Source organism: Mesoplodon mirus, assembly GCF_964341445.2.
Source record: "Mesoplodon mirus genome assembly, chromosome: 4".
NCBI classification, from domain to species: domain Eukaryota; kingdom Metazoa; phylum Chordata; class Mammalia; order Artiodactyla; family Ziphiidae; genus Mesoplodon; species Mesoplodon mirus.
This window is the reverse complement of record NC_138979.1, coordinates 110,089,557-110,112,206: the sequence shown is the minus strand read 5'-3', so window position 1 is coordinate 110,112,206 and position 22,650 is coordinate 110,089,557. Positions and strand designations below refer to the sequence as shown.

Here is a 22,650-nt window from a genome sequence, read left to right as displayed (position 1 = left end):
ATCCAAGGAGAAACACGCCAAAACACATATTAGTCAAACTGTCAAAAATTAAATACAAAGTAAACATATTAAAAGCAGCAAGGCAAAAACAACAAATAACACACAAGGGAATCCCCACAAGGTTAACAGCTGATCTTTCAGCAGAAACTCTGCAAGCCAGAAGGGACTGGCAGGACATATTTAAAATGATGAAGGAGAAAAACCTACCACCAAGATTACTCTACCCAGCAATGATCTCATTCAGATTTGATGGAGAAATTAAAACCTTTACAGACAAGCAAAAGCTGAGAGTTCAGCACCACCAAACCAGCTTTACAACAAATGCTAAAGGACCTTCTGTAGGCAAGAAACACAAGAGAAGGAAAAGACCTACAATAACAAACCCAAAACAATTAAGAAAATGGGAACAGGAACATACATATCGATAATTACCTGAAATGTAAATGGATTAAATGCTCCCACCAAAAGACACAGATTGGCTGAATGGATACAAAAACAAGACCCATATATATGCTGTGTATAAGAGACCCACTTCAGACCTAGAGACACATACAGACTGAAAGTGAGGGTATGGAAAAAGATATTCCATGCAAATGGAAATCAAAAGAAAGCTGGAGTAACAATTCTCATATCAGACAAAATAGACTTTAAAATAAAGACTACTATAAGAGACAAAGAAGGACTCTACATAATGATCAAGGGATGGATCCAAGAAGAAATTATAACAATTGTAAATATTTATGCACCCAACATAGGAGCACCTCAATACATAAAGCAAATACTAACAGCCATAAAAGGGGAAATCGACAGTAACACATTCATAGTAGGGGACTTTAACACCCCACTTTCACCAATGGACAGATCATCCAAAGTGAAAATAAATAAGGAAATACAAGCTTTCAATGATACATTATACAAGATGGACTTAATTGATATTTATAGGACAGTCCATCCGAAAAAAATAGAATACACATTTTCTCAAGTGCTCATGGAATATTCTCCAGGATAGATCATATCTTGGGTCACAAATGAAGCCTTGGTAAATTTTAGAACATTGAAATGGTATCAAGTATCTTTTCTGACCACAACACTATGAGACTAGATATCAATTACAGGAAAAAAAAAACAATGTAGAAAATACAAACACATGGAGGCTAAACAATATGCTACTAAACAACTAAGAGATCACTGAAGAAATCAAGGAGGAAATAAAAAAATACCTAGAAACAGATGACAGTGGAGACACGATGACCCAAAACCTATGGGATGCAGCAAAAGCAGTTCTAAGAGGGAAGTTTATAGCAATACAATTCTACCTTAAGAAACAGGAAACATCTCGAATAAACAACCTAACCTTGCACATAAAGCAATTAGAGAAAGAAGAACAAAAAAACCCCAAAGTTAGCAGAAGGAAAGAAATCATAAAGATCAGATATGAAATAAATGAAAAAGAAATGAAGGAAACAATAGCAAAGATCAATAAAACTAATAGCTGGTTCTTTGAGAAGATAAACAAAATTGATAAACCACTAGCGAGACTCATCAAGAAAAAAAGGGAGAAGACTCAAATCAATAGAATTAGAAATGAAAAAGGAGAAGTAACAACTGACACTGCAGAAATACAAAAGATCATGAGAGGTTACTACAAGCAACTCTATGCCAATAAAATGGACAACCTGGAAGAAATGGACAAATTCTTAGAAATGCACAACCTTCCAAGACTGAATCAGGAAGAAATAGAAAATATGAACAGACCAATCACAAGCACTGAAATTGAAACTGTGATTAAAAATCTTCCAACAAAAAAAAGCCCAGGACCAGATGGCTTCAGAGGCAAACTCTTTCAAACATTTAGAGAACAGCTAACACCTATCCTTCTCAAACTCTTCCAAAATATAGCAGAGGGAGGAACACTCCCAAACTCATTCTACAAGGCCACTGTCACCCTGATACCAAAACCAGACAAGGATGTCACAAAGAAAGAAAACTACAGGCCAATATCACTGATGAACATAGATGCAAAAATCCTCAACAAAATACTAGCAAACAGAATCCAACAGCATATTAAAAGGATCATACACCATGATCAAGTGGGGTTTATTCCAGGAATGCAAGGATTCTTCAATATACACAAATCAATCAATGTGATACACCATATTAACAAATTGAAGGAGAAAAACCATATGATCATCTCAATAGATGCAGAGAAAGCTTTCGACAAAATTCAATACCCATTTATGATAAAAACCCTGCAGAAAGTAGGGACAGAGGGAACTTTCCTCAACATAATAAAGGCTATATATGACAAACCCACAGACAACATTGTCCTCAATGGTGAAAAACTGAAAGCATTTCCACTAAGATCAGGAACAAGACAAGGTTGCCCACTCTCAGCACTCTTATTAAACATAGTTTCAGAAGTTTTAGCCACAGCAATCAGAAGAAAAGGAAATAAATGGAATCCAGATCGGAAAAGAAGTAAAGCTGTCACTGTTTGCAGAGGACGTGATACTATACATAGAGAATCCTAAAGATGCTACCAGAAAACTAGTAGAGCTAATCAATGAATTTGGTAATGTAGCAGGATACAAAATTAATGCACAGAAATCTCTTGCATTCCTATACACTAATGATGAAAAATCTGAAAGTGAAATCAAGAAAACACTCCCATTTACTATTGCAACAAAAAGAATAAAATATCTAGGAATAAACCTACCTAAGGAGACAAAAGACCTGTATGCAGAAAATTATAAGACACTGATGAAAGAAATTAAAGATGATACCAATAGATGGAGAGATATACCATGTTCTTGCATTGGAAGAATCAATATTGTGAAAATGACTTTACTACCCAAAGCAATTTACAGATTCAATGCAATCCCTATCAAAGTACCAATGGCATTTTTCACAGAACTAGTAGAAAAAATTTCACAATTTGTATGGAAACACAAAAGACCCCGAATAGCCAAAGCAATCTTGAGAATGAAAAACGGAGCTGGAGGAATCAGGCTCCCTCACTTCAGGCTATACTACAAAGCTGCAGGAATCAAGACAGTGTGGTACTGGCACAAAAACAGAGAGATAGATCAACGGAACAGGATAGAAAGCCCAGAGATAAACCCACGCACATATGGTCACCTTATCTTTGACAAAGGAGGCAGGAATGTACAGTGGAGAAAGGACGGCCTGTTCAATAAATGGTGCTGGGAAAACTGGACAGGGACATGTAAAAGTATGAGGTTAGATCATTCCCTAACACCATACACAAAAATAAGCTCAAAATGGATTAAAGACCTAAATGTAAGGCCAGAAACTATCAAAATCTTAGAGGAAAACATAGCCAGAACACTTTGTGACATAAATCACAGCAAGATCCTTTTTGACCCACCTCCCAGAGAAATGGAAATAAAAACAAAAATAAACAAAGACCTAATGAAACTTCAAAGCTTTTGCACAGCAAAGGAAACCATAAAGAAGACCAAAAGACAACCCTCAGAATGGGAGAAAATATTTGCAAATGAAGCAACTGACAAAGGATTAATCCCCAAAATTTACAAGCAGCTCATGCAGCTCAATAACAAAAAAAGCACCCAATCCAAAAATGGTCAGAAGACCTAAATAGACATTTCTCCAAAGAACATATACAGACTGCCAACAAACACATGAAAGAATGCTCAACATCATTAATCATTAGAGAAATGCAAATCAAAACTACAATGAGATCATCTCACACCGGTCAGAATGGCCATCATCAAAAAATCTAGAAACAATAAATGCTGGAGAGGGTGTGGAGAAAAGGGAACACTCTTGCACTGCTGGTGGGAATGTGAATTGGTACAGCCACTATGGAGAACAGTATGGAGGTCCCTTTAAAAACTACAAATAGAACTACCATATGACCCAGCAATCCCACTATGGGGCATATGCCCTGAGAAAACCATAATTCAAAATGAGCCATGTGCCAAAATGTTCATTGCAGCTCTATTTACAATAGCCCGGAGATGGAAACTAGCTAAGTGTCCATCATCGGATGAATGGATAAAGAAGATGTGGCACATATATACAATGGAATATTACTCAGCCTTAAAAAGAAACGAAATTGAGCTATTTGTAATGAGGTGGATGGACCTAGAGTCTGTCATACAGAGTGAAGTAAGTCAGAAAGAGAAAGACAAATACCGTATGCTATCACATATGTATGGAATTTAAGAAAAAAATATGAAGAACCTTGGGGTAAGACAGAAATAAAGACACAGACCTACTAGAGAATGGACTTGAGGATATGGGGAGGGGGAAGGGTAAGCTGTGACAAAGTGAGAGAGTGGCATGGACATATATATACTACGAAACGTAAAATAGATAGCTAGTGGGAAGCAGCCGCATAGCACAGGGAGATCAGCTCGGTGCTTTGTGACCACCTAGAGGGGTGGGATAGGGAGGGAGGGAGGGAGGGAGACTCAAGAGGGAAGAGATATGGGAACATATGTATATGTATAACTGATTCACTTTGTTATAAAGCAGAAACTAACACACCACTGTAAAGCAATTATACTCCAATAAAGATGTAAAAAAAATATGATACTAAGTATGGATTCTAGATTCTGAAGCCTACGAATTATGAAAAAAATCGGAACTATGGAAAACATAACAACTTTCTAAAATGTTACTATTTACCAGAGACATTTGCACTCAGATCTTTCCTCTAATTAGATCCTTTCTTATGTTCTAGCAGTTCCCCAGTGTTATGGCTGGGAGGAAGCCAATTTCAAGGATCTGTTACACAAAGAACTATTTACTGAGACATATGCAATGCTTTTGCTATGAAATAAACAGGAGTTACATGAGTTTAATAAAGGTTTTGACAGTAAGAAATGAGACTTACTTGTCTTTAGCACTCTCACACTATGGAATGCAGTGGCAATACCTTTGCTACTTATTATAGTGCAATTCCTCCCATCGTTTTGGAAACCCATAATATTCTTAATTTAGTCGCACATTCCACCTTTACATATATGCCTTTATATTGTCTTCCAAAAGGTGAAAATCTATTACCTTATATGTTTTTAAAATGATGCACAAGTCTCCTATATTTTACCAGTGGCAGTGTAATTCTCTGTCTGCCAGGTTGCAAACAGTTATTTTGACTCTTTCCCCTACTTCACAAAATTTTGGCAGCTTGTCTTTCACTAATTTCCTCAAATATAGATCCTACTTTAGGTCTTTCATCATCTTACCTCTCCCAGGGCAGTCATTCTCAAACCTTAGTGTGCATATTAAAAAATACACAGTAAACTCATAACATTCAGATTCTTGATCTCAGACTTAGATGACACTCAGCAAGTCTTAGGAAAGGCACAGGAAACTGGATTTTAATAATTCATTTAAATATAATCCATTGCCCAGATTTTGAGAAATTTTATTCTATAGTCTTCTTATCTCTTTTGTGTCTTATAAACCATTTCTAAATAAGAATCCTAAAGGGGCTTCCCTGGTGGCGCAGTGGTTGAGAATCCGCCTGCCGATGCAGGGGACGTGGGTTCATGCCCCGGTCCGGGAAGATCCCACATGCTGCAGAGCGGCTGGGCCCATGAGCCATGGCTGCTGAGCCTGCACATCCGGAGCCTGTACTCCGCAACGGGAGAGGCTGCAACAGTGAGAGGCCCGTGTACCGCAAAAAAAAAAAAAAAAAAAAAGAATCCTAAAGATTATATCATGTTTGTTCACCTACTTACGCCTTCAACTATTTATTGAGCACCCAATGTATGTTAAGTACTGTTTGAGGTATTGGGTTTATAGTATTGACCAAAACAAACATCACTGACCTCATGGAATTCAGTTTTTGTTTCCCCACATTTAAGAAGGATCCTCTATAACATCATGTTTGATCCAAACTTCCTGAAGCTGATGTTGAAGATCCTAGTTGATCATATCTCATAACTATCATTCAAAAATGGTGCTCCACTCTAGTCAGGTTTTTCCTCTTCCTCTTCCTCAGCCTTACTGTCTCCATAGCAACTCAGTCCATTTCTGGCTGTCGGTCCTATTATTCTCCATCAGGAGTATTGTGCAGTGTTGTGGACAGGGCATAGAGATGGGAAAGGAAGTTTCATTCATTCATTCATTCAACACATACTGAGAGCCAAGCACTGTTCTAGATATGAGAGAATTCAGCAGTGAACAAGTGAAGACAAGCATACAAACAAAAAAAAACAAAAAGAAATATCAGATAAATTCCATGCAGGGTATGATGACAGTGACCTAGCAACTACTTTATATTGGGTAAAGAATATATATATATATATTGGGTAAAGAATATATATATATAGGGTAAAGAATATAGTGACATTTCGGCTGAGAGCTGAATGACAAAGATAAGTGGCCATGCAAAGTTTAGGGATAAAAACATCACAGGCAGAAGGAACAGCTAGTGCTAATAGGGCTTTCAGGTGAAAATGTGGGTTAGAAGATTATAAGGAAGGCCAGTTTGGCTGGTGCACAGTAGGAGAAGATAAAGTGGTAAAGGCTGGGGTCAGAGAGGTTCACATGAGCCAGATGACATAGGGGCAGAAGTAGGGGCCATGATGTGATTTATGTTTCCACAAAGCTCTCTTCTGGTGTTGTGTGGGAACTGGATTGTGGAGAGGCAAGAGAGACCAAATAGGAACTACTGTAGTAGTTCAGGGCTCAGTTGATGACGGTGCTTGGATAGGCAGTAGCACAAATGGACAGAAATGGACAGAGTGGGCATAGGCTCTAGAAGTAGCATCAAGGAGCCTGGGGATGTATTAGATGTGGCAGTGCAAGGCAGGACTCAAAGAAACTTCCTGGATTTTCTTCACTTGAGTAACTGGCTGGCTGTTCATATCAATTACTGATTCAGAGAAGACTGTAGAGGAGCAGGTTCTGGGTGAGGAGGGTGATAATCAAAAGTCCAAACGGGCTTCCCTGGTGGCGCAGTGGTTGAGAGTCCGCCTGCCGATGCAGGGGACACGGGTTTGTTCCCCGGTCCGGGAAGATCCCACATGCTGTGGAGTGGCTGGGCCAGTGAGCCATGGCTGCTGAGCCTGCGCGTCCGGAGCTTGTGCTCCGCAACAGGAGAGGTCACAACAGTGAGAGGCCCGCGTACTGCAAAAAAAAAAAAGTCCAAATGGTGGGTGATGTAGCTGAAAAATAGGCTACTGTGGCCAGACTGCAAAAGGCTTATGGTAAGAGCTAAGAAATTTGAACTCTTTCTGAATTGTGACTTAGGAAACATACTATGGCATTGGTGTGTAGGATGGGCTGGAAGGGGTAGAAATCACATGCTGCAGTAGGATTTGGGGAGGGATATAAGAGAGAGTCAAAAGACAAGAATAATCATAAAAGAGCCAAAGAGAGTTAGGAAAAGAGATCAAACAAAATACAGATAGAAAATACAAGTGTTTATTTGAAGATGGAAGGAGTAAGAGTAGAGTAGGATTCACCTTAGAAGGCTCCTTGATTGGTAGTTTTGAGAAGAGGATGCAGAGGGCAGAAGGCAGAAAGTACAGCGAGCTCCTGGGAGAAGGACTGAGCCTGCTCCAAAGGGCTGTGCTTGGGTCCCACAAACAAATTGGCTTGGAGAAGAACCTGGCTTGAAAGAAGAGAGCTGGCTTTGTGATCTACATTTGGTCATTCCCTCCATTGGTGGCAAGAGAACATGTGTGTTTGTGTGAGAAAAGCAACATCATCTATATTTTAGTTACCACATATCTTTTCACCATAGAAAAAAATGGCAACCTTTATTACTATTAGGATCATCCAACAGGCTATTGGATAAAACATATATTTGTAGCATTTTCATAGCTTGAAATATTGTTTCATAAAATGGGAAAATTTTACTCACTTTCATGAGTTCTATTGCAGTGAACAGTGTGTCCTAAATGGATGTTCGTAAAGAGGATCTTTGTCACATCAAGGGAGAAAAACTGTTGCTCTTTATGAGAAAATGTTTCCAGTTTACAATTAATTTTATTTTTCTGACTGAATTTTCTTTCTCCAATATAACAGGCTAAATCAATAAGAACCCTGCATCTATAACTTAGAAAATCTAGACAGGGAAAATTATCAGAGAGAAAGCAAATGATGACGAAAATCGATATGCTTACTTACTCTGTGCTCCCTTATCCTTCATTTTCCACTTGTCTTCACCAAAACCTCACCATTGGAGCTAAATTAATCACTGGGATAAGATTTTTTTTCTAAAGAAACAAATTTTAGCTCATTTGTGTCCATTTTGAAAGCAGCTGCTTCTTTCCTATATGAGCCATTTTCTGAATAAGCGATTTTTTTTTGGTTGACAAGCTGAGGGATTTTGCCTTAGTCAATAGTTGGCATTATCATCAAATAGGAGGCAGATTAGTCACTGCAAATGAATTAATATCTTGCAGAACTGGAGTTATTTATTCCCTGAGTGATAAACTTGGGAACTGTCAATCAGCACACTGAAAGAAGTTGTAAATGAGATCCATGCATCACTGCTGGGCATCATCCAGGAATGATGGAGGACAGGAGAGCTGTCAGAAGACTGGATTCGTTTGTTTGCTTGCTCCTTCCTTCCTCTTTTTCCTTTCTTCCTTCCCTTCTTAACCTTCCATTCCCCTTCCTCTCTTTCCTTCCTTCCATTCTTCCCATGTATTGATTATCTGTTCTGTACTAAGTGTCAGGGATATCCTTAAGGAGACATGTCCCCCCCCCCTTTAACAATCTTGTGGGGAAAAGAAGACATCAGACATCATTAGAGTATAATGTATTAAATACAAAAATTAATGTCTATAAAAATGTTTTAAAGTACAGAGAAGGAAGACCTTAACTTGTCCTATAGGGGTTAGGAGGGCCTCACAGAAAAATAAATATGAATTAGCCAGGTGGACAAGGCAGTATTTTAGGGAGAAGAAAAATACATATAAAACCATGGATTTGGGGGAAAATACGATCATAGCTATCACAACAGTCACAAAAACAACTAATATGTGTGATGCACTTACTATGTGCCAGGTACCATGTTATAAGCTTTTCATAAAGTAATGCTTTTAATCTTTACAACCACCCTAAAGGGTAAGTATTATTCCATTTTTCTGATGAGGATATCAGATCCCAGATGGTTAAGAAATTTGTCCCAAAGAAGAACTGGTATGTTTACAGAGTTGCAACTGCTTCAGTGTGTTGGTGTGTGAAGGATGTGGTGGAAAATGTCAAGAGGTGGGGTTCGAAAGATCTCCTGGCGTGTGTGTAATAAACACTAAGCTGTATTACAGAAAAGGGCTCAGGTTCATTCTTAAGCAGAACAAATTTGTCCATCTATTCCTCTGTGCATCTACTCATTTATTAAATATATATACATAGAGGATTTTAAGCAGCACACAGAAATCATACATTGAGTAAAAATGAGAGTGAAAGAAGAGAAAAGATGAGGGAGAGGATATAATGGAGTTAGGAATAAGGCTAGCTGAGCAGACATAGGTGAACCTTGGCAAACACTAGAGCTATTTTACATCTCTGTGTGGACGTTAAAAAACCACCAATTTAGGAGAGAAAGCCAAGCTACCCGCTGAGTGAGCCGAAATTGTACCCACTGGAAAGGCCAGGATATTTCAAAAGAATGATTTTGGAGTCATTTAATCAGATGGACAGATGGGTGATAGAGGCCATAATGTCCTATTTCTTATAGCATAGTGGGTATGATTTTCGTTTGAAAAGAGTTTTTTTTTTTTAAAAGGAGATATAACCAGATGCCACCTTCACCAAAACACAATCTTAATAAAGTACTCATGTGATGCCTGCCTTTAATAATTCTACTGCCTGGATATTTTCCAAGATGACTTATTTGTGACATTTATACCAATCCAAATAAATAAGTTAACTTACTGGTTGGCTTGTTATTTTTAAACACCACCTAACAAATACACTAACTTTGGTTTTAGAATGGTTGACATGTAACCTTTCCTTTTGGCAGTGATTAGCTATCAGGGCAGTTGCCTGTTCAGGCTATTCTGAATTTACAAGACTTAAATTGCATTAGCCAAATAGTTTCTGTTATAAGGTAGTTTTAATTGAGTATATCCAGACATGCTTCTAAGATTGTTTAGAAACAAGTTCAAAAGAAGAGGTTAACACAAACTATGAAAACATAAAGTGCTGTGTTAAAAGATCATCCTGAGTAACACTAACTCTTGTGTCAGTAATCTATCTCTGTGTAAATATAGGGATAGGGTGAGGAGAGTGGTATATGTTGAGCTCACATTTCTTGACCCATAACTAATTCCTGTCCACAGAGGCAAGAGTTAATAAAAGCTGCACATAATCTGAAAGTGCTTCTGCAAGATATCGCATGAAGTGGTAAATGGCAGGATAGTGTGGTGGCTGTTTGTAGCACAACAGCTAAGTTTAAAGGCCTGTGTAACTACGGCCAATAATTGGTCAGGCATGTGGGTTGTGTATGATTTGGGTGAACAGTCCAGCAGTCTAATAAGTGTATGATTTGGGGGAACAGAGGGGATCCTTTGTGAAAATAGAATGAACGATAGAGTCACACCATGAGCTATCAACACTATGCCCGAGTCAATAAACATGTAAAACAAGCTATTGAAGAGGAAAGATCTCAGTTCTGAAAAGTCATTGAATAGCTTTCAGGGCAAAATGTCTTAACCAGGGCTTTTATTGGTTTATATTTTCAATTGGCTGTACAGGATGAGGCCCTGATTGACAAAAGTTGAGGCAGTTAACTGTCTAGTAAGGTGGTGAGAACTGAGCCTCCTGCCTATCAGTTGAGCCTCTATAAATTTTTTCCCCACTCATTTCATACCTATAACTCTGTCTAGAATTTATCCATATTGTCTAATGAAATCTAATGGCATGGCTCTGGTCCTGTAACAGGTTTTATTAGAACTAAGGTTTTCCTGAGGTAATAAAATTATGTTAAATAAGCTTTAAAAGCTTTAAATTTTACAAGGCCATGGCCTCTTGTTTGGTTTTTGTCATTGTAAGCTTCTCAGCAAATCTTGTCAAGTTAGGTACTAGAAAAGTGAAAAGTAGAATATGCATTTTCTGTTAAATTTTATTTTTCAGGTAAAATTGGTTTTCAAATCTGCCAATTGGTGAAAGGAGATCCACTTCTCTCTCAAGTTACAGAAGCAGAAATTCAACTGGTCCTTATTAATGAAAGATCTTCAGTGAAGGTTGAAAGCCCTTCAGATTAATCATACCAGACTTTGAGCTCCTCTGGCCTCCGTGGTTCCATCATCTGTGCTCATGGCTCACAGGTGTGCAGGACAGCTATGTCCAGGACTAACCGAGGACAAAAATGGTTACTTAACCACCCAGTTGAAATACCCTTTCTATGGAAGGTTAAAAATCCCAGAAAGTCTGTGGGACTGGCTTTTGGAGTATAGCTATGAGTAAACTATTCTCTAGATTTTCCCAATGTATTGTGATTCAATTTATCAGATAAATGAGTTGTTGGAGGACTTTCATTTAAATTGACAAATTTTCCTCCAGTATAAAGTTCCATAGGGACATAGTCTTCATTCTTTACCAATTTCAGGTTGCCACTAATGTCTAGAGGAACTAAAGGTATTTAGCCTCAGGGTGACATATGAGCTACTTTCAAATACTTGTAGAATGTTATATAGAAGTAGTAGTATACTTTTTCTCCAAAGTCATTTGGGTGGGACAAAATCTTAGTAATCATAGTTGTCCAGTAGACTACTTTGGAGGTTGTGACCCACCTCTACCTCTGGAGATGTTCAATAAAAGTGTGGATGATCATTTGACATGAAAGTCATGTGTCAGATATTTCTTGGACCAGATGGTATGAAAGAGCTCTCCAAACCTGAAAGTTCTAAGAATCTTTAATGAGTATTTAAAAAAATTATTCAAAATTTTTTGTTGTTGTTTTAGCATGAAATCTGAGGAAGAGCTGTTTGCTAGAGGCAAAATGTATGCCTATGTTTTAATACTTTTACGTTTTAAAATTATTGCATTATTTTATCTTTTTTCAGATAGCTCACTGGAAATAAATACGGAAATTTCCTAAGAGGCTGAATAGTGATGAGGTTGTAACTGAATTTAGAATTCTCTTCTGGACACAATTCCTTGGATGATATAGGATCCTAAATTTATTTGTTTTACCTTTGTATTTTGGAAAAATTAAAACTTATAAAAGTTGATAAATTAGTATCCTGTGTGCCCATCACCTAGCTGCAAGAATTATTAACTTACAGGGCAGAATAATGGCCCCCTCAAGATGTCCATGTCCTAAAGCCTGGAACTTGTTGATAGGTTATGTGATAAGCAAGAATTATGGTTACACATGGAATTAAGGTTGCTCATCAGTTGACACTGAGATGGGGGAGATTATCCTGATTCTCCAGGTGGGAACAATCTAATCACATGCATCTTTGTAAGTGCAAGAAGGAGGCACTAGAGAGACCCAGATAGATGGCCATGTGAGAAGGTATTGGCTGATGCTGTTGAAGAGAGATGGAGGAATGGGGCCTTGAGCCAAGGAATGTGGCTAGCCTATAAAAGCTGAAAAAGGTAAGGAAACAGATTCTCCCCTAGAGCAGCCTGAAGGATTGGAGGCCTGTCAACACCTTGATTTTAGCCTAGTGAGACCTAATTCAGATTTCTTACCTACAGAACCATAAGACAATAAATTTGTGTTGTTTTAGGCCACTGAGTTTGAGGTAATTTTTTTTTTTTTTTTTTTTTTTTTTTTTTTGCTGTACGCGGGCCTCTCACTGCTGTGGCCTCTCCCGTTGCGGAGCACAGGCTCCGGACACACAGGCTCCGCGGCCATGGCTCGCGGGCCCAGCCGCTCCGCGGCATGTGGGATCTTCCGGGATCGGGGCACGAACCCGTGTCCCCTGCATCGGCAGGCGGACTCTCAATCACTGCGCCACCAGGGAAGCCCTGAGGTAATTTTTTATAGCAGCTATAGAAAACAGATTTCTAAAAAAAAAAAGGGAGAGAGAGAGAAAGGCTGTCAAAATGTGAAGGGAATAAAATAATCCTTAAGGTTAACATTAAAAATTTCTTTGAATGTATTTTACAAACCTAGCAAAGAAAGACTGCTTTTATTTGTTGGCTTTGACTACAAAAGGAATGGATATAAATCTGAATATCTATAAAAGAGATTTGAATATATACCAAAGTTTAAATCGATATTTAAATTGCTAATATGATTAGTTTTATTAATCATTTGAATGATTTAAGCCCATTACTCTCATCTTTTGGTGCCATTTTTGTTAAACTACTTATTTCCATTACATAAATTGCAAATTAGATACTCTGACTTACTTAAATATATGTATTATGGTATTCTTGATGGTTTTCATTTATATACTATTTAATTTCAGCAAAAAGGCAGATATTGGAGAGATAAAAATTCATTATTTTATAGAAGCTAGTGAAATTGTTTATACTTATTAATATATGGTACTTTCACTAAAACCAACTTAAAATCTATGATCATTTTCTTCAAAATAATTCTCTAAATTCCTATTTATATTCATAGGTTCTTTTTTTCTAAGCCTGATAAAGTATTTAATTTGAATCCAAAAACAAACCAACCAATCACTCAACTAACTCTGCAAACATAAACATAAGTAAAAACAAAAAAATAAACAAAACAAAAAGCATTTAAGTTTATAAGCACTTTTGAAAAGTGATGCAAATGGCTTAAATGAACTTTCTCATATATCTATTTTTTATCTTGCTAATGTTAAAGGACAAAAGATCAATGTCTAGATTTACTGAAGTCATGTATCCTAATGGACCATTTATTTCTTTTATGTTTAGACACTTTCCCCCATATGATTCACAATCTGCAGTGAGGTTTTACTAAATGTTATTATTGGAAATATATTCAACTGTATGTTTGAGATGTATAGATTATATTCCTTTGGAAAGCTGCAGGAGAAATTCTGTGGTAGCATATACTTGTTTTGAAAGTATAAATTAGAAATACACACTAATAATTTTGAGCATATGGCACAAACTTTAACACACAGACACAACATATGCACATCAAACTCCAAAATCTCAGAAATACATATGCTATTTAACATTCCACTTAATACTTAATACATCATCTCATTCTTCCTAGACACTATGAGAAACTGAAATGTACAAAACTAAGGGTAGTCTCTAAAGCTATTGTGATGTGTAAACCTGGCTAGGCTGTGGTGCCCAGTTATTTGGTTGTTATGAAAATAGTTTTTAGATGTGATTAACATTTACAATCAGTAGACTTTGAATAAAGCAGATTATCCTCCATAATCTGGGTGGGCCTCATCTAACTAGTTGAAGGTCTTAAGAGTAAAGATGGAGGATTCTTGAGGAAAAAGCAATTCTTCCTCAAGACTGCAGCATAGAAACACTGCCCAAGTTTCCCACCTGCTGGCCTGCATTGCAGATTTTGGGCTCAAGGCTGCAACATCAACTCTTCTTTGAGTTTCTAGCCTGCTGGTCTGCCCTATGGATTTTAGACTTCCTAGGCCCCTAAATTGTATAAGTCAGTTCCTTAAAATCTCTGTCTCTCTGTCTCTCTATAGGTAGATAGGTAGGTAGGTAGCTAGATAGACAGATAGATAGATAGACAGACAGATAGATAGATCCATCTCCTATTGGTTCTGTTCCTCTCAGACAAACCCTGCCTAAATAGCTATTATTGCCCAAACACCTTGCAAATAAGACATTAACCTTGATTACTTCTGAAAAAAAGTAATTCTGTACTCTCATTTTGGGTCACTTGCTTTATTTAAATTGATCCAAAATATTTTATTCCTTTTAGCTCAAATTGATAACAAAAACTTTAAAAGCTCAAAAGAACTTCTTTCTACCCAATATTCCTGTCCCTGAGTTTCTTTCTCCACCTCCACCCAACTCCTCACTGCTTTCCTATCCAGTCCATGAATTATCCCTAACACATACTTCATTTTTCTAAAATACAAGATCATTGAAGAACTTTATAGACACTCTAACATAGTTTTTAATTTTTTTGGTTTAAGTCTCTTTTCTGTGACTATCACTACTATGTTCTGGTTTTTAAGTATTCTCCCTGGTGACTGTTTTCTATAAAAAATTTATGTTTAGCCAACAGTTAAAATAATGTGTGCTTGGATAATAGTTGAAATAAGCTCAAAGACTCTGGATCATTTACCATAGGCTGTCTTAAGAAGACTTGCTTTGTCTACCTTAAAATAAGACCCTTTACTGGTGTTTAAGATAAAGCTGTGTCTTCATTTTCTTCTTTAGATTCAGAGTAACTAATTCTGACCAGAACTCTAAAATGAATTGCAAATGATCAGTTAATTCAAGCAATGCAGTCCACATCAGGAGGACTGAGTTCCTTTCTAAGCTGATAAAATATTTCAAAATGCATATTAATATGGGACTTTTTCAAGGTAAAGATACAAAATTCAAAACTACAACAAAATTAGTCTTCTGCTGTTGCTTAAGAGGGATTTAGCCCCTGTGCAATTTATGACTCAGATTATCTTCTTAAACAACGTTACCCAAATAAACCTTCCTTGAAATCAGTGGTACTGGTATTCAAACATTTTTCCTTTACATGGAGTTAACTGTATCCTCTGTCATCTGACTGAACCAACTAACGTCATTTCTCTTAAAGACATCAACAGCTCAAGGAAAAAAAAAGTTTTCTCTCCAGGGCTGGGGGAGGAATTTTGCTTTGCACTTTAAAATGTTTGCTGTGTTCCAAGAAGATATTAGGATCAGTTGACTGACAACAGGAAAAATTTTCCTGGCAGAGAAGGAAACCAGAGGAGATTCACATGCAGACAAAATTTTAACTATCAGGCTGTTTGTATCCCCATATCTACTCTAATATGCCAAGCTGGGATAAATCAAATGGGCTCTAAAAATGGTAGATAAAAATGTGATTTCACAATAATTCTGGAGTTTTGCAGAATATTCATCTTAAGCATTTCTTTTTCTCCAAAGAGTTATTTATTACCGGGTAAAGCTATATAGTTATTCCAATATATGCACTACTCTAGGAAAAAAAGAAAAAAAAACAACTCTGCATTTTAAAAGTGCTATAAAGATACAACTGAAGATAGAGTTGTAAAGATACAACTAGCTGAAGTGCTAGTGTGAGTTAAAAGAGACTGGGACTCAGACAGAGGTGCCTGACATTTGTTTGAAACAAGGAGGGAAACCAGGTCAGATGATGTAGTGTAGTACTTGGTGACGTGTCCACTTTCCAGCTGGATACCCCTCTTCAGGCGTGGCTGGGACTGAAGGGTCCTTCCTCAGGGTATGGGGAATGTGTATACCCCACTTGTCTCTATCATGAGACCCTCAGGTTTGGTAATCTCTAAGCGAAATGGGAATTGGACTCACAGCATAAATGCAAAGAGGACTAAGGACACACGAAAGCAATGTTGGGGTAAATTCACAAGGCAAATGCTTCAGAGACCTCAGGACAGACTTTCCTAGTCAGCGTTTCATAGCAACTTCATAATCATTCAGTTTTCCCTGGTTTCAAAATGTGATCCTTGTGAGGATTAGCAGAACAATAGTTTAATCTAGGCTGTAATTTATATTCTAAAAATCCCTGAAAGAAAGGAGGAAATTCTGATCTCTGAGAGTAAAGGTGGGGCAGACACTGGACAGACTCTTCTCTCCTACTGCTAGACTCTCTTGATCCACTTACCGTTTCCTTATTGCCTTTGGGGACCTAACCTGGGCGCACGCGCCCCGCCCCGGTCTAAGACTTCCATATTTGATCTTCTAAGGTAACCATCTTCCCTTTGTTAGTATGAGCCCTGGGCTTTTTTCTTACTATGCTATTTCACAGGCAAAATGAAGGGTATAAAAGAACATTCAAAATGAAGGCACCCAAGGTTGATTCATGGCCTGCTAAACTTGTCTACATTCAACTTTATTTATTTATTTAAAAAAATATTTAATAATTAATTTATTTGGCTGCACTGGGTCTTTGTTGCGGCACGCGGGATCTTCGTTGAGGCACGTGGGATCTTTACTTGTAGCATGTGGGTCTTCGTTGCAGCATGTGGGATCTAGTTCCCTGACCAGGGATAGAACCTGAGCGCCCTTCATTAGGAGCGTGGAGTCTTAACCACTGGACCACCAGGGAAGTCCCTACATTCAACTTTAAATAAACTTAGACTTAATATATACCTGGTCTAAATATAAATCTTATCACAGCAATACAAGGAGAATGTGATTAAGTCTTACTCTCATTCTTCCTTGAAGAAGGCTCATTTTGAGAACCATTGAAGAACTATTTTAACTTAAATTTGGTATAAACTGGACCAGAAAACAAATAAAGAAACGACAGCAGCAAGACAACATAAAAAAGAAAAGCCCCCAAACACTGATAACTCTAACAGACTTATGTAGTTGGAAATTATAGTCTACAGGATTCTGTTTTTAAAAGTGTAAACTATTAAGAAAGACTGGAGTCTATTTTATTAATGATAACTTTATGAAGCTGTTAACCTCCTAATGATTTTTTGTGTTAGAAGTTGCCTTAGGGATCTTTAATTTTTTAATTTTAATTTAAAATATTAATTATTTTCTTATTTTGGGGGCCATTACCCCAAAGCCTTACTTTCTATCACCTCCAGTAAGTGCATAGTATTTTATGGGAAAGCTATCTTTTGTTAGATATCTTTTTCATCTACCCTGAAAATTAGGCTTTTCCTGTCTCCTTTCCTCTCAAAAATCCAACTCATTTATTTAAAACCAGTGGCAATAGATAGGAATTTTTCATAATTGTTAATCAGGGCTAGTGGGTCATACTAAGAAACCAAGGGCTTTAGCAATTGAGTTGTTGGTCTAGTTAGAGCCTGACTAGAATTGTTAACATAAATAAAACAAAAGCACTGAAGAGAGCTTTTTCTATAATAAAGGTATATTGTTTTTAGTGAATTTGGGTTTGTCCTTTTTCTTTTCTTGGTAAGAACTTCGAATTTTAAGGATTCTGAGGCAAAGATTTTCATTGAGATCTAAGTATAGGGAAATAACCCTGACTTTATGGTTAATTACATCTTAATCTTTCTTCTCTAGGTTATCATTAAAATAATTATTATTCTGATTTTTTTTACTATATGTTTTTTTCTGCAACATAATACACATAAAAAGAATAAAACCAAAATCATCTTAATCCCGCCTTTATATGGGGATGACCTCTTAACATTTGGTGAATTTCCTTTCAGCTTCTTGTGTGCATACGTGCATTACCATGTGACTCATCATAAATTTCATAGCATGGAAGTTCTATGTTTTATATGTTTTACACTCACAGTGAGTTTTGTCTTTTGCTTTCCTAGTGTCCTTTAACTAAACTTCCTCTGTTTGTAAAATACACTGGCCTGTGTTCAGGAAGACTAACAATTGACATTACTCTCCATTAGAGGAGTTAGGAGGTGGACATGCTGCTTGGGAGCTGGTTAGCTGATAAAGACCACGCTAGTGTTCTGGGGAGCCAGCTCTTGCTGTGTGCTGTACGGTGGCAGCCCCCTCTAGAAAGCTCAGAACATGCTTTCTTAGAAATATGTGTTCCCTCTTCCTGTCTGCTTGTGACAAATCCCTTCAGTTTGTCAAAATTCTTCTGCCATTTCTCTCTTTGCTGCAATATCGTCCCAAACACTTAACAATCACTGTCTCTTCACTGGAACACACAGAGGTGAAAAAAGCTTCAGGTTCTAAGGTGACCTTAACCAGCAATCAAAGAACAATTTTATTTATGCCCTATGAAAAGGATAGCTGGAGATATTTCTATCTGTATATCCATATAAGATATACAGAACACTTCTCCTAAATAGCTTCATTTTTAAAAATAAGGAATGATTTAAAAACAAATAGCATAATGAAATATTTAAATCCTCTTTGTAATAGTATCTGTGTAATGTTTTGTAGATGTGTACCCAAATAAAAACAAACAAAGGGACTTCCAGTGGTTAAGACTTTGCCTTCCAGTGCAGGGAGTGCGGGTTTGATCCCCGGTCGGGGAGCTAAGATCCCACATGCCTCGCGGCCGAAAAAACAAAACATAAAACAGAAGCAATATTGTAACAAATTCAATAAAGACTTTAAGAAAATGGTCCACATTGGGCTTCCCTGGTGGCGCAGTGGTTGAGAGTCCGCCTGCCGTTGCAGGGGACACAGGTTCGTGCCCTGGTCCGGAAAGATCCCACATGCCGCAGAGCGGCTGAGCCCGTGCGCCATGGCCGCTGAGCCTGCACGTCCGGAGCCTGTGCTCCGCAATGGGAGAGGCCACAACAGTGAGAGGCCCACGTACCACACACAAAAAAAAGGTCCACATTAAAAATCCTTAAAAAAAAAACACCCCAAAACCCAAAACACTTAAAGGAAAACACTAAGATGTATATAAAGGTTAGATGAATGTAATGGCTTATAGTTTTGTGTGTGTGCATCTTTTTACCATTCTTTGCCCTTCTATATCTTCTTTCCCTTTCCTTCCCCCCTCTTTTCCTCTCTTTCCTAGAATAATCACGTTGATTTGCCATATCCCAGAAGTAGCAAGTAATGGTGCTACTGAAGGTGAACTTGAAAGACTTTACAATGTTTGTCATCACAGTGTTTTGGCATTGCTTTGGTCTGCACATTAGTGGTATATTGAGCCTCTAAACTGGCTAGGTTCCTTTGTTTAAAATGGTATTCATTTAGTGAATGTACACCATTACTTTATCAGACAACATGTCACCAAGCAGCTAATCAGACTATCCTGCTGATCTAGCTTAATGTTAGTCTGTTCATAGATGTCTTGGGGGCAGTTGTGGCTAACTCTAGACAAATTAAAGTGGGAATGATGCTCCTGATTATTTTTTTTCCTGAAGGAAACACTGCTTAATGTATATTACATATAGTTGTGTCACATTATTGAATAAATTAAGCTCTAAAATTAAATGTAGTTGAATAGGGATTATTATCACTGTCAAGCAAACATTTATATGGTACTTTGTATATGGCAAGAATTTGATCTAAATGTTTGACATATATTAACCTGTTTCTTCCTCTAATAATTCTGTGAATGGGTACAATAGAATCCCTGTTTAATAGATGAGGAAACCGAGGAGCAGAAAGTCATGGAGCTCTTATAGAGAAGAGATGGCATGTCACACCAGGCAGTTTACTTCCAGAGGCTCTTCTCTTAATCCCAATGCTATCCTACCTTATTATATTATCAGTAAATATTTGATCATATTTTAAAAAATATACAAAGTATTATGCTATGCACAAGGAATGTGTAAATAAGGTATTAGTTGTTTCTGTCCTTAGAGTTTTTCAACCTAGTCAGAAAGACAGGGTAAACAATATAAAACTGTAAACAATACCAGGCAATAGAAGCTGTGATAAAGGAATCATTCAGGTGAGTTCTCTAGGATTTTGAAGACGGCCAGGTCACCAAAGGCAGGGGAAATTTGGAAAGACTTCATATATCTGGACTTCTGAGAGGTTTGGACCGAAGATCAAGATACTTTTTATGCTCTATAAAGTTATCCAAAATATGAATAGCTTAAAAATGTCTCTGAAACTCACTAAGACAGATGGTCTGAAATAATTTGAATCATCTGTGGGTAGAGTGAGTACTTGATTAAACCCCAGCAGGTAAGTGAGAATTTCTAACTTAAAACAAAAGAACTTAAAACACCATTATTGTGCCATTAATATAGAACTAGAGTGATCAGATAATTCAGAAGATGCTTTCTTGATGCCTTTAAAAGTGGGACATGCAATGCCTTGGGCTGCAAACAGTCCAGTGTGTCACAGAAGCTTGGGAGTGACAAGACCCTTTAACAGCCCTGAAAAATGAACCACTGCCCAGGAGAACAGCAATCTAGAAACTGACTTGATTTTATACTTCTTTTTTTTTAAAGCAACCAACATTTCAGTGATCTACAGTACTCCAGGGTTATATTTATCTATTCTTACTATGATGCAATTGTTTCAGAAGAAATAATTAATAGGTAGTTAAATAACAAGACCAATGGCACCTCAGGGTAAATAAGAATATAGGAAATTTTAAATTGTTAGAAATTCTCTATACCTATTCCTGCCATCTCTTTTAAGTTAACAGTAAGATTATTTTATTTTTGTTCCTTTTACCTCACATGCTATAAGACTGTACTATAGTTTGCCTCCCCATTTTAGCTAATTATAATTTATTCTACACATTTCATATTTTCAGCAAACATTATGTATCAGTTTCTTAACATTAATATCTTTTGTAGAATTTGTTTAATTTACATATATGTTAAATATATATTGTCTTTTGTAGAATTTGTTTAACTTACATATAGATTAAATATATCTCATTTGATCCTCATAATCTGGTATTATTATTTTCTCTCCAGTATTTCTACCATCCATCCAGTTATTCAAAGTTAGAAACTGGAAGTCATTCTTGATTCTTTCCTCTCCCTTCACACTTCATATTTAATCAACATGTGTTCTTGATTATATCTCTTAAATATCTTATAGTGTATACATTTCATAAAGGCTAATTATTTCTCTGGACCCAGAGGCCTATATGGTCCTGCTGAGTCTAGAACCTGGGTCTTCCGATTCCTGGTTCAGCCTCTCTCTGATCTGCTATGATGCTTTTAGAGAAAGGAACTTTGTTTTAATTCTCATCTGTCTCAATATGTAACTGTGTAATAAAATTTTATAAACACAAGCTCCTTGCAAACATTAGAAAAAAGGCACAGAAATACCAACTATTATTAGTGTATATAAAAGACTATTAATATTACCTATGACACCAAGCTCTGAATTTATTACTCTTATGCTTTACTGAAGAACTTCTTACTGACTATTCACCATGCTTCCCTCTTTTTCCTCCCGTCTCAGAAGAAACCTTGGCCTTCCTTCGGCTCAGGTTAATCTCTCTACCTGTGCACTATGGACCTTAACTGCTTTGCCTCCTCAGGAGTCTTGTTTCAGAAATAATACCCCCTCTTTCCAGTATGTAACATCCCCCCACCCCATTTGCTCTTCCCCTTCAACCTATAAATATCCTTAGGTGTCTTCCAACTTAAGAAATAGAGCAAAACAAATAAAACCAACAAAAACCCTAAACTAAGAAAATATCCTACCCTCCCCCGCCCCCCCTTTCTAGTCATCCTTAACTTTCTCATCTTTAGTCGAGCTACTTCCAGAGCAGACCATTGCATGGGCTCTCTTCACTGCCTGAGCACCATGCACTCCTCAACCCACAGTAGCTTCTGCCCTACCATCATAATGATTACCATCACCCTTGTTTTGACAAAGCAAATGAATACTTTTCCGTGACTTAGCTTGCCTTTTATAGGATTTGACACAGTGGACCATTCATTTATTTAACAGTTATTCAATTCTTTCTATAGGCCAGGCATTATTCTAAGTGCTAAAGAGACACAATTGTGGGGAAAAAATAAATAGATTTCAGTAACACTGTGTTTTCCTGGTTTTTCTTTCTACTTCGTTCGTCTTTTTTACCATTCCCTCTGTGGGCTTCTCTTCTGTTTACCCCAATGTTGCTATAACACATAATAACTGTTGGCTAAACATTATACACTCTTCCTGATGACCTTATTCACATGACTAAACATTTACATGTATAGTGAACAGAAGGAT

The 22,650-nt window shown here is 37.2% G+C and overlaps 1 long non-coding RNA gene across 2 annotated transcripts in view; it reads left to right on the top strand.

Annotated features, from left to right (window-relative positions):
- LOC309802518 overlaps window positions 1-13,107 on the top strand; it is a 166,160-nt gene extending 153,053 nt beyond the window's left edge. The window contains exons 3-5 of one of the 2 annotated variants that reach the window (XR_014293815.1): window positions 11,086-11,279; window positions 12,018-12,704; window positions 12,936-13,107. This is a non-coding gene — a long non-coding RNA (uncharacterized lncRNA). Of the gene's footprint in view, window positions 1-11,085; window positions 11,280-12,017 lie in introns of both variants that reach the window. The other variant, XR_014293816.1, reaches the window with a different exon arrangement.
- The last annotated feature ends 9,543 nt before the right edge of the window (window positions 13,108-22,650 follow it).